This window comes from Acomys minous (genome assembly GCF_964271855.1).
Source record: "Acomys minous genome assembly, chromosome: 2".
NCBI classification, from domain to species: Eukaryota; Metazoa; Chordata; class Mammalia; order Rodentia; family Muridae; genus Acomys; species Acomys minous.
In genome coordinates, this window is record NC_140484.1 from 108396247 (window position 1) to 108409845 (window position 13599).

A 13599-nucleotide genomic window follows, 5' to 3' on the forward strand; every position below is an offset into this window, starting at 1 on the left:
TCATGCTAGTCATGAAAGTGAGACACACTGTTGAGCTGAGTTACACTGGCAGCAGGTCCACAGGCACTCAGTGGGCTGCTGTATTGATTCCTTCTATAATGGTGAGCTGAAGATGAGGAACAGCCCCAGGGAAGTCTGACATGTCATTTCGTAAGTTCTTTAATAATTAGCTGGATCAAATCAAAGCAAAGGGGTGTGGGCTTTTTCAAGTACACGGGTTAGAAATATTCTAACCTCATAGCTGTTTGTTTGTTTTTCTTTTGACCTTGACTGTGGTTATGCCTGCCCCATCTCTTCTTCTCCTGGCCTGATGTGAAACATTTGTCCCTTTGTGGTTAACATCTAACACTTGGAAGGCACCCATGAAATATAAAAGCAGATTAAAATAAATTCTCGATGATGTAAAGTGAACCAGTGCGACTATGCCCTGGCATTGTTTATTCGGTAGCTGAAGTGAGTCTTGTTGGACATTAAACAGATTGTGGTGTTGCCACCAAAAGGTCTTCAACACATGGATAGCTTTTACATCATTCTAGTGATGGCATAGGCTATGGCTGCAAGTACAGGATGTGCCTCCTGGGCTTTCTTAACATAAATGCCATCAGTCATCTCTCCTGACTCTGGATGACCTCAAATGCTTCACTAGCCTTCTCTGCGGTATTCTGTCTCCCTTCCTCAGCTTCCTCACAATGCCTCTGCCTTTCTTCCATTACTCAGCTTTTCCACAGGGAAAGATGCAAAGAACATTTCCTGGTTTCCGCATCTTTTTTTTTTTTTAAATCTACTACTTTTTTTTTCTTTCTTCTTTTCTTTTAAATTTTCAGGTTTCAGGTTGAACTCAGTCTTGCATATACTAGTCAAAAGCTCTACCACTGAGCAGCTTTCTCAGCCCCTAATGAAAATACGTTGTTTTCGTTGTTGAGACAGGGTTTCTCTCTGTAGCCTTGGCTGTCCTGGACTCACTTTGTAAACCAGGCTGGCCTCGAACTCATAGAGGTCTGTCTGCCTCAGCCTCCCTCAGTGCTGGGATTAAAGGTGTGTGCCTGCACAGCCAGTATGTAGATGGATTTTTACTCCCAAACTCCGGCTGAGAATTCTGGTGGCAGTTAACTTAAACTTTCAGCTCTGGGTTATAAGCTGGGTCTTGATCTTGGTGAGAACTTCAACCCTGGAGTTTGTCAGTTTGGGTTTCTGTCCTGCCCTTACTTACCACTTAGACACACTATCAATTTCCCTTATCATTACTGTGAAAAGTAAGGAAGTAACATATAGGAAAGTCTGGGCATTGTAAGAGAAACTGAAGGTCCGGTCAATGATAACCACTGCCCTGACTCCGTATTATTCTCAATTTGCATTTTAATCTCATTCTTAGATGTTATCTAAGAGTTTAACAATAAATGTCAAGACAAGATTACTGGGAGCACAGGCGCTTTAAATCAGTCTTGTCAGCCAGTTGGAAACTGACACTCTTTGACCCGTGCTGCAATAGCTGGGTGTGCAGAGACTTGCAAACAGCAACAAGTCTGAGCAGGTGTTGTTAACAACAGATGCGGGCAACAGAAGCAATCTTTAGAAGTCTTAAAGCAAACCCCCCAGACTTAGCATAGTCAGCAGCTGAAAATCAGAGTGGGAGACCCCCACCCCAAAATAGGAATCGCTCTTTACCGAGTTCCTCAAAGCCAGAAATGGTAACACGTGTGTGTGTGTGTGTGTGTGTGTGTGTGTGTGTGTGTGTGTGTGCATAGTGCATACGTATCTGTGTGTTAAGAATATAGGCTTCTGGGATGTAATCTGAATAAATTACTTAAATAAAAAAATTAAATATTAATTAATTTAAAAAGAATATAGGCTTCATAAGTGCTTCATAGGTGACTACCAGCCCTGTTTTCTGTTCTTCAGTCCCACCTAAAGTGCTTCAAAGCTCAGGAAAACTATTGCACTGAAGGCAGCAGGTCACATAGACAACATGAAGGGCAAAAAGATAAGGAAACAGGCTGTTGCCAGGGTAGCGACCCCATGGTGGAGTGCTTCCCTAGTTAGTGCATGTGAGCACTTGGGTTTCTATTCCCAGCACCAGAGGGAAAAAAAATGAAAAAGTTGGGGAATGGGGAGTTGTCCTGTGGGGTCTAAATTGCTGACCACTGGAGCCTGTGAAGGAGGCAGAATTGGACTTGGCAGAACAGGATGAGCAGCAATCGAATCAGTGACCTGAATTCTATGTGAGGAGAGACCAGAATAATGAAAGGGGTCCCCAGCTTGAAACTGGGGGACAGAAGTACATTTGAGAGCTAATATCACAGCTTTTTTCTAGACACTTCTCAGTGAAAATGGCCACTGGATGGGATAAGCACCAGGGCTGACGTTGTATTGTCTGTCAAGGGCTAAAATCTGATTATCATATGGGCACAGAATGGCCTCAGAGAATTCTCCCAAGACAGAATGTTGACACTGACCTCCACAAATGGCTTGCTGGGTGGCAGTGTGGTTAAGTCTCAGGTCTGACTATCCCAAGGTTAAAAAAAAAGAAATCTTGATATTATTCTTAGTATTTTGTACAGCAGTCTTTTTCCAACATAATATTTTTATTGGTTATTTGAGAATTTCACATTATGCACCCAGATCACACACACTCCCCTGTCCTCGCTCAGGCTCATCTGCCAACCTTTCTGACTCCTCTCCCATAAAAAAAAAAAAAGAAAGAAAAAGAAAAAAATATGTCCAAGTTGTGTTGCTCATATACTCCCTGAAGCCTGGCCAAATTCCCAGTGCCCAGCCCCTTTAAGAAAACCTAGCCGTTCCCCATCCACACCCTGCCAGAAGCCATCAGTTGTGGAGAGCTACACTTCAGCATCCCTCTCACAATATTTTAGTAATATACTTCGTAAGACTTCAGAGACATTAAGTGCTACAGACTGTATTTTTAAGATTTATCATTTATACAGTATTCTACCTGCATGTGAGCCAGCAGGCCAGAAGAGGGCACTACATCACATTATACATGGTTGTGAGCCACCATGTGGTTGCTGGGAATTGAACTCAGGACCGTTAGGAGGGCAGCCAGTGCTCTTAATCTCTGAGCCATCTCTCCAGCCACCTTACCACAGTTTTTAAGAGTTCTTGTTTAGGCTTCTTGTCTAGGCTGTTGCTTTCTTTTTAGGGTTGGGGTGGAAATAGGGGTTGTCACAGAAGTCTTCTACGTCCTTATTTCTCAACTGTGAAAGAGGGACATACAGGAATCTGACCTGAATATACACATTACAGTATTAAAATTTAAACATAAATACATGCACAAATAAATCTGATTGGAAAGCTCACACAGTTCTGCTCACAGCCAGGCCTATTTTATCTTCTTCATCAGCCCAGGAAGCATTTTCTCACCAGCTTCTCTGCTCCAAATTGAAATCACCCCTGCCCATAACCAGCCACACACCCACTGCCTGGCCTGATCTGTCCCCCATCCGTGGCTTTTTCTGTAGCCATGTCACAACCTGCCATAAATTTCCTGTTTATTTAGTTGTTACTATGCATATATTACATGTGCCTGCATGCAAATGTACATTCTCTGAAAGCCAAGGCTCTGCCTTTCTTCTTAAAGCTGTACCACTGGCGCTCAGAGTAGTGACTCGGAAACGTAGATGAATGACTGCAAATGGCTTTGAATATATGGATTGGTGAGCAGCGAGTGAATAAATTATTGAACCAGACTTGAGCTTGCCTTTTCCTGTTCTATCAGCAAATTGGTTTCAGCAACACATTCTTTTCCATCTTCAGTTACTGTCATTGATTTACAAAATGTTTATATGTCTGAATCTAAATCTAACTGGTTCCATAATTTTATTTTTCTCCATATCACTGTTTTCGTAAAATAAGTGATGGCAGTTCTAAGAATTCATATCAGTGTTCTCTCTCCTGAAAAGGCCTTTGCATATTATTAAACCGTCCTTCACTCTCCTAAAAACAAGCTACTTGATACATTATGGCTGTAGCAAAGGGTGACATTTCAGGACCCAGATTTCTGAATCATACAGTGCAACGTATCTGAGGCACAGTAGAGACTGGAGGTTTTCTTGCTGTCCCACGTCTCTGGTTCACTATATTTCTGTTTTTCTCTTTTTGTATTGTGTGTGTGTGTGTGTGTGTGTGTGTGTGTGTATGTGTGTGTGTGTGTAGTGTAGTGTGCTTGCCACATCAGGTGTGCAGAAGGCAGAAGACAGCATTTAGTGGTTGGTTCTTTCTTTAAGATGGACCCCAGGGATAGAATTTAGATCACCAGGCTGATATAGCAAAAGTACCTAGCCACTTACCCATCTCATTTGCCTCTAAGCTCCTTTTGTTTGTGTGTCTTTTTTCCTCTCTCCCATTTGCCACCATGAACATGACCCACACTTCCTTCCTGAGTCAGAGTGACCCCTTGTGTTGAAAAGGCACAGCACAAGTTGTGACTGGTTGGGCTTCTCTGGTTCTTCCAAGCAAACTGACCTGCCAGTAAGCAGCATGCAACTCTCTCAATCAGAAAACATACATTAAGCATTTGCTGAATGACAAATAAATCTGAAACCAAATCAAACACCCCCAAACAGCAGCAAAACCAACAGCTAGAATTATTCCCTCCCTTTGCGAGTATATACCTTAGCTTTCAGTAGTTGTTGCTGTTGGTGGTGGCGGGGGTGGTGTTATTGTGAAAGTTTGGCTCCTTGTCTGTGGTGTCACCTTCTGCCTTGCCTAACCTGTGCCCTTGGCTTCCCGTTTTTCCATTATGCTTGCTGATCCAGGGACTGCCACTCCCTTTGTAATTCTGTGTTATCTGTTGATAGATAACTTGCTTGTTCCACATCAGGAATCTAAGTGATCCTTGGTCTTGTGCCCATCACTTTCTCACCATTTTAGCGTTTCCCTATGCATTACCTCTTTGCTGAGCACTGTGAGAAATGTCCCTCATTATTGCGGTATATAACCCATTTGAACATTTAAATATATGAACCGAAAGCTCCACGCTTTCCTGTGCCTGCACTATGAAAAGTGCTAGACATTAAGCACTGTGGCTTTTGAACACTGGAAATGTTGCTGATGGGATCTGAGATGTATTGCAAGTGTGAAAGGCACCCAGGGTCAGGAAAGTGTTGCACAGCACACAAAGGCAAACATCACTACATTTTAGAGACCATGTTGGAATGATAGCATCGCATATCTATCTCTATCTTTTGTTAAATAAAATGCATTATTGAACTCCAACCACTTTTCTAAATGTGGTTACAAATGAGTTCTAAAGAACCTACACGGTTCCCTTATATTTCTGATGATTAGTCAACACTGGTCATTGTAATCATAGTGTATTAGTTCCACCCATAATCTTCAAAGGGCAACTAAAGTGTACAGTGGACTATTCTATAAGACTGGCAAGTGTCAACCACTTTTATTGCTAGAATTTATTCTTAGAATTGAGTCTTGACTGAGTGCTGTTCACTGGGAACGGTATGAAGCACCGAAGGTCACCAAGCATTGAGGCTCACTTACAAAGGCAGATTGTCCAAGCCAGACTCAGCTTTGTATTTGTAGTGGCAGCGATTGTTTCCAGGGTCAGCCACTTTCAGGCAGTTAATAACCAGATTGACTAAAGGTTCATCGGTGCCCTAGTCAGTCATTAAATCCAAGGAAACCCGTTACCCCGAGGTCAATACTCCTTAGGTCAGTCATACTTAATGACTGAGAAAAAGAATGCTGTCCTTTTCATTGTCAATAGTATCGATTGGCAAGTCTTTGGGTGGTCTTGGTCATTTCCGTGTACCCTCCTTTGTTTTTAACTGCCAAGGGAATGACATCATCTTTCCTCTCACAATATGAAATTATTGCAAGACTGAGTGGCGAGTACAAGGAAGTCCACTGTCTGACATGGACCTCACCTCTTCATTATTATTGTAGAGTGACTCACTGGGTAAAGAAAATTCAGAGGAGCAAGGACACACATGCCATGAACCCTCCAAGTCACCAGCCTGATAAACTACCATCTTTACTACCATTCACAGTGTGCCCATTAGACTCCAACAGAAGAAGACGTATGACTAATTCTTCCCTTTACCACCAGAAATAAATCACAGCAGTGAGCTGGAATGAGACACAGCCTTTCCAGGATGAAGGGTTGAGTTGGAGAGTGAGACAGCGGAAACATGTTGAAAAGGCGCCAGGCGTCCCTGAGCACAGAACTGCTGAACAAGCTCTCTGGACTTGACTGCCATTGAAGCCAACCGGAGAAGTAGGCACTAGTCCTTGAAGAGTATCTTGGTGTACATGACCTCTTACTGGCCGTGAACTCTATGGTCTCTGTCAGATCTCACTTGTGAATCCATTCCATAAGCCTCTGTGACTCACAGACTTATTCCATAGTGTTGGTGCTTAGGGGATCGCTCCAGATCTTCTCCCCAAATCCATACATTTAAAATTTATAGCAGTTTGCAGTCACATATCTTGCTTGTATCTGATTCACTGAAGACCAATCCCATGGCCCAAGGTAAGCAAGCATTGCTCAGGTCATAAGAGCAATGAAAGAACCTGGATGCTGGGGCCAGACTAAGCTCTAGTGCCATGTTTGGTGGTGAGGGGGTGTTGGTGTTAAGACTGGCTGCCTGTTAAATGGAAGCGCTAATATGTGTTTTAGGATTAAACATATGAAGGACCTCCATGCTGTAGTACTAGCGAGAGATGGCTATTGTGAATGACTGAGACCATAGTGGAGTAACTTGGTGGAAGCATTCGATTACCTGTGGTTAGAATCAGTGTATTTATGTGCCCAGGATAGTGACTTACAAATAGAAAGCATTAAAATCACTGGATTAAAAACACATATTGCACTTATGTAACTGACATATTTAGAGTAATATATAATTTAGCATGCAAGTTCCAATCTGGAGAGTTTATTGCCAGGATGATGAGTATTTCATGGGAGAAGTATTAATACTTAGCTCATGTTTTATCTGGCCATATGCAGTCTATTCCCCAGGAACAGATGCCTGTTCTTCAGACAGGCAGGACAAGACAGAGCTGAGAAGTCAGGGCCCATGACATCTGCATCCTGGTTCCAACACTTAGCTATCACATGACCCAAGGTAAGCTGCTAAATGTCTTTGCACCTCCGATTCCTCACATCGATAACAGACTAGCAGCCCGCAGGCTACACTTGCATGCTTATGTTTGTGACACCTTCACTCAAAATGCTAAAGATGGAAGCAACGTAAAATAGAATAGAACATGGCATACAGTTATCCTGTTATAAAAGCTTAAAAAGAAAATTCTGACAAATGTTCCAGTATACACGGACGTTGGAGATATAACACTAAGTGAACTGAGGTGGTCACTGAGGATGAGAGCTACGTGACCCCATTTGCATGAAGTACCCAGAACAAAGAAGCTCATAAAAACAAAGAGTAAAGAGTCATTTTCAATCTTGCAGGAAGGAAGAATGTGGGTTAATATACTATTACAATTAACTAATTAATTATTGTATGGTTAATGGACACGGAGTTTAGTGCTATAAGATGAAAGGGATTTAGACTAAACAGTGGCATCAATAGTGAGGAGTCACTGTGATGGTATCTTCTGTGATTTAGCCCAGTGCTAGAGATGGTAAGTATCAGCAAAAAAAAAAAAAAAACTTACAACTGTTGCTTCTGACCTAAGATTGCTAGGGCTAAAAACAGATCTTGAGTTTGCACAGTGAAATAAAACTATAGTTAGGTCCTTCTCAAGAGAGGACACTCATCCGAGCCACGATAGATGGTATGGCTCTCACAATCCATGACCAAATGCAAGAGCCAGCAGGAGGCTACAAAGAGAGGAGCCACATGGAGAGCCAGGGGCGGTTATGCACAATTCCTACCATGAGAGAAGTTGCTAATCTGTGTGTAGCCCTATGGAAGTCCAGTCCTTGAAATTCAGCCCTGACATTGAAGCAAGAGGCAACTTTCCCTCACTCTAAATGCATCTCTCAGGTCGTCTCCCCCTTGGAAGTATCTTTTGCCTGAAGCCAACAAGCTTGACAAATTTGCTCTTCTTAATAAAATATGGTGCCACTAGGAAATTTTTAAAAGACTAACATTTTCTAAACCACTGAGATGGCTCAGCACCTGTCAGATTTCTAAAGATGATCAGGTACCGAGACATGCCCAAGCCTTAAGTAGTTCGGGCTACTTAAGGTCAGGCAGCATCTGAGTTTTCTCCTATCCATGGCCAGTCTGTTCTTTCTGCTCCCTCACACTATCCCTAAAAATCTGGCCCCACTTCCTCCTACTGATCTAAAATATTCCAGTTTTTAATTAGTTCCAGGCCAGTCAATGTGGCTGCTCCATCTGCACAATGCATTTGTGCCAATTCAAAGTCTGAAGTCGATGAACTAATAGAGCCAACTGAAGACCTGTTGAAGGAGGCAAAGGAGCCACACGGCTGCTGGAAAATCAGCTAGGACTCCATGCCAGCACCAGGGCCCTTTCCAAGCCAGGCCCGAACCAATGGGCCTCTTGTGAAAGACCTGTTGAATTTCACAGTCTTCTTCAGCTCCCCTCTTGACCAGCGGAACCCTAGTGCTGTGGGAGGCAAACTCCCCTTCATTGGGGGTGCTGCCTTGCAATCACTAACATCATTGGCCCAGTTCATGTGAGCAAGTGCTGTGGCCAAAATTGAGCCAGGGCCGACAGAACGGAGAAAAATAATTAATGCAGGTACAGTTCTTTCTCAATAGGCAGCCTTGTTTGTCACTGAAACACAGAGCCAAGCCCTATTGAAATTATGGCTCAGTTTGGCCTTCTACTTCTACACTTGATGGCCATAGGGATTTTTTTGTGTTCAAAATTATCCCTTAGTAATATTCCTTTCCACTTCTTAACCATACAGAAAAAAAAACAGAGTGGAGTTTTATTAGACCTGTGGAACAAACTAAAGTTTTTCACTTTAAGTATTAATATAAAACATACATTTAATGAATAAATTCAGTATATATATTATATACATATATACATATACATAACACTACACTACACACACATAACACACACACACACACACACACACACACACACACACACACTGAGTGACTGGACTTTTGTATATCAGGCTAAATGAGAAATTTGAACCAAACACTCTCTAGCAATGAGATGTTGTGGTATTATATTCAGCCTGCTAATTTTCATTAAAAGAATCTGGAAAGTTGTGAAAAGAATATGGATTGGTGTGCATCATAAACACCTTGAGTGACTATCACTGGCTAACTGGGTGAACGGTTCTGATTTTGCTAAGCTTGTAAATTGAGTTTATGTATTCTGTGGGTGAGCTTCTCTTAGATGATTTTTGTAATGTCATTCTCTTCTCCCAGTGCATTTCTAAGGCCACAGCTACAACTTCCTATACCTCAGGACCCTTTCTGAGTTCAAACTGGTTGGGTCACGCTTCTCACGTGGGAATTGTGCATCCTCCCAGTCTGGCATGTTTGCAGAGCCTCGTTGAGAGATGAGGAAAAAGCATAGTCATTCTCACTGAGCTGAATAAAACAAGCAGTCAGAAGGTGACTCGTTGCTAATCCCTCTTAGAGGAAAAAAAAAATTAAACAAAAACTCCTTGTGCCCCAGTGAGTTCAGGGGCCAGGATCTAAGGCTCATGTCAGTCAGCCTTTCTCCTACTCTCCTCTCCTGGGCTCTGCAGCACCAAATTGGATTGCTCCTGAACCTTGCCCAGGCCTGATTCTCAGAAGCACCATACTGTCTTCCACACTTAAGGGATCGTCCAGCCACTCCCTTCCCCCACACCATGCCATAGACTTTTCTTTTTCAGGGCTAGACATCAGATGAAGTCACTCCTACAGGTCTGCTTGCAGATGAAGAGTCTCTTCCTACAGCCGGATATGTGAATCATGGAAAATAAAGTAGGGAGACAGCAATCTTCTGCTAGGATCAACCTGTCCAAAGGAGGAAAGTGGAGAAAAAAAAGAAAGAAAGAAAGAAAGAAAATCGGAAAGGGGGCGATTTCCTTCACCTTGCCTGAATTCCAGGCTTAACTATGACCAGTGGTGCTGACCAGGCCTGTCAGTAAAAGCAAAACACATTTCTCCCTGGCAGCCAGCCAACACCATAAATTCTGCCAAAAATTAAACATCGCTGAAGGTCTGCCTAGTTTCAACATATCTTTGCCAGCTCTGGAGTGCAGATGGTGTTGAGGATGAGGTTCTGTGAAACCACTGTGGAAACCGTCTACAGAAAGGCACTGATGAGCCTGGTGCATCTTAAGGTAGCATTCCAGCTTCATCCTTTATCTCCTATGAAGTAGCAAAAGCTAGGTAGCATCAAGGCATAAACTCTTTAACTTGGTCATATGCATATCTGAATACCTTTGAGGATGGGAGTTTTTAAGAGACGCCAGACACAGTGACGGGGGAAGAGATGGTGGAGAATTGTGGGAAGGCTGCTGGGTACCACTCAAGATACTTGGCATTACAAGTGAGAGCAGAGGATCTGGTTTTCATGTCTGGCTTGAGGAACCATAAACAGTTGCTTTGTTTTACTGCCTTTTAAAGTTAGGTGAGGCCTAACAATATCTCATAATGACACCATATTTGTGGGTTATACATCCCAGGTCTGGCACGACACAATGACATTTGGGAGCCATGTGGATGCACCCAATGACTGGGGAATGTGAGAGCCATAAATAAAAGGGTGTCCGTCATCTAAGAATAAATACACGTGCATATTTTACTGCTTTTGTTTAACAAATAGTTCTGAGGGATTTCTATGCACTACTTCTGAGAACAGAACAATGAACTGTCTCTCCATGCTGAAATCTTCCTGGGAAATTCGGATAAGAAAGTGGGTAGCTGCAAAAGCGCTGAGCGCTACTGGAGGGACAAGGATAAAGCCACACTGGGGTTAGGGATGGGTATCTTATTCCATTTAGGAGGCATCCTGGAAATCAAAGAATTTTTTTTTCTAGAAGGAACTAGAGGATTATGGAAGTCAATGTAATGAAAGAAAAAGGAAAGTCTTCTGAGCTTACTATATAGCACTGACCACCCCCCACCTCACCCTGCATACACACACACACACACACACACACACACACACACACACACACACACACACAATGTTGGCAAGACAGTTGGATAAGAAACTTGAACATTACATGGAGGGAGAGAGGAATTTATGACTTTAGAAGAATTTTTTCTGGTGAAAATCCCTGAGAAAGGTTTATGATTGGTGCTAAGAACAAGGAGAAAGGCAAAATGGTCAAATCCCCATGGCCATGCTTGTCATCCAGAGTCTATTCTGATTTCTCATTCCCATGAACTGTGGTGTGAAGAGCAGTCTCAGAGATCTCTTCACCCACGTCCTTTTGTGGTCCAGTAACGGATTTGAACTGGATTCCTCCTCAACGCTCGATGAGAATTTGAGTTTTCTTACTAATACCACTGAGGATCCCCTAAATAATCACAGGTTCCTTGATAAGGAATTGTTACACACGTCGTGTCTTTATTTCCTCCTAAGGAGAGTGGCGACCACCTGAATCACCAGCCTCAGTTTACATCTGTGTTCAGAGAGAGGAACTTCCCTACTGTGGTTTCTTCTATACCTGTGTGAACCAAGTCAGCCTGAAGAAGTCAGCTATGTTTCCACACCCATCTGGATACATGCTTTGGACAGAGTGTTCACTGGTAAAGGACATCCTGATCTCACAGCTGGAAATCATCATTTGAATAAACTGTGCAATCCCAGTGACCTCAGACCACACTCCACACATGATTCAGGTTAACTGTTTACCAACCGGTTCCTGACGTCGACGTCCTAAAAAGAAGCTGGTATTGAAAGTGTGTAATGATGGTGCTTTAATTCAGTGTTTAAGACTGAATTAGTCTGAATTAAGTCATCTGGGTCAGAAATAAAATACATAAAAGAATGGCAGTTATGGGTAGTGATGGTCACTAGCTTCTACGAACTTGCCTTCTTGTGCTTCTTTATTACCATTTGCATGAGTGCTCAACAGGAGATGGAGAAGCAACCATAAGACTGAGACCAATGGTGATGCTCCTCAACCCATGGGACATGTGGCAGAGTGGTCTAGTTGGGGGCACTCTATGGGACATTTTCCATAAAACCTATCTAGTTGATGTGGCACTTATCTAGCTGAAAGTCCCCTATTCAGGTTCTGATAACTAGAAATTGTCTCAATCATTAAGTATTTTAAAAGTTAATATGTAAAAATACACATTCATCTTTCCTCTTAATGGTTATAGTATTTATTATAAAAATTTGCAAATAAAAATCACATTTATCTTTCAAAATGCCAATTACTTTTTGATAGGGTGCATTCATTTCAATATGACTAGAACCAAAAGATGACTTAAAGATAATTTTGTCTATTAGTTGTAAAAATAAATAGATTTTGTTCTGACATTTCCATACCTGTATAGTGACCACAGCCACACCTCATCTTTTTCTTGCCACCTCACACAGCCCCTGTATTTCTGTGCAGTTACCATGGGTTTCTCCACAAAGTGGCAGTCTCAGAGTCACTGACCTTTTAAACATGGAGTTTGGCTTTCTATACCCAAGAGCCCAAGATCAGACCCAAGATGGAGGAACCAGTTCCATTGCTCGAGAGAGAGGCATAGCCAGTTTAAAATTGTAAGTATCACTGGCAAAATTCTTGTAACCATGTGTTCTTCTGAGCATGGTCTCTCCTACAGTGCCTTCCAGTTCCTAAAACTGTCCCCTCTCCTCATCAGGATCACTCTCTTCATTTTCATCGAGAGAACATATGCTTATTTAAATTTCTATGGCCTAAAAGTAAGTGGAATTAAAAAAGTTAGTCATGCATCGTTCAAGTGCTCACTAACTGCCTGTGACTGGCTTCTAGTTGGACTTGTCCAATGTTTCCACTGTCTCTGAAACTTCTGCTACACAGAGAGGAGCCAGAGAATTCTTTCAGTTAAGTGTCCTGGGACTGGGTCCTTGCCCTTTGACTCACATCTTTGCCTTACTTTAGCTTTAGTGGAATTAAAGTGTGTTCTTGAGGAAGATGCCACCATTTTACATGCATTACGTCTGAATGTTTGCTTTATCCATTTGACCTGTTGGAAGCTCTTTTCTCAATGAAGGATAGTGTTCATATCACCATGTTTAGAGCAGATCCTGGTCTGCAGGATCCCAGGAGCAGAACAAAGATGCAATTGGATTCAGAAAACAGGTTTTCAGCATCACCACCACCAGCCCCTTTTCTTCCATTAAGGTCTCAAATATTTTCTGTCTTTGCTCCAGTTTTCTACGCCAATGGCCACTTTCACTTGGTCCTGATGTTTCTAGGACCACTTTCTGGTTAAGCTTCTTGTAATGTTGGAAAGGTCAGCGAGGAACCAACCACCCAACCCCAGGGTCTATAGAGGAAAAAACTGCAACTGCACCTATGCATGTGCCCATCATTTGTCTTGTACCAGGCCAATTCAACTCCTTCCTTCAGAAGCCCTTGACACTTGCCCTCTAGAGCGGCCCCTCCCATCTTGTATTTCTGTGACCTTACACACACACACACACACACACACACACACACACACACACACGCACACACACTGGC

At 42.6% G+C, this 13599-nt stretch overlaps 1 long non-coding RNA gene across 2 annotated transcripts; it reads left to right on the forward strand.

The window, feature by feature from the left end:
• Positions 1–29: 29 nt before the first annotated feature.
• On the forward strand, positions 30–12286 carry LOC311588422. Of its 2 annotated transcripts, none has more exons than XR_014776195.1 (4): positions 30–150; positions 5920–6505; positions 6983–7100; positions 11517–12286. It is a non-coding gene; the product is annotated as an uncharacterized lncRNA (long non-coding RNA). The 2 variants fall into 2 exon arrangements; XR_014776196.1 differs by having other exon boundaries at positions 35–150; positions 6083–6505.
• The last annotated feature ends 1313 nt before the right edge of the window (positions 12287–13599 follow it).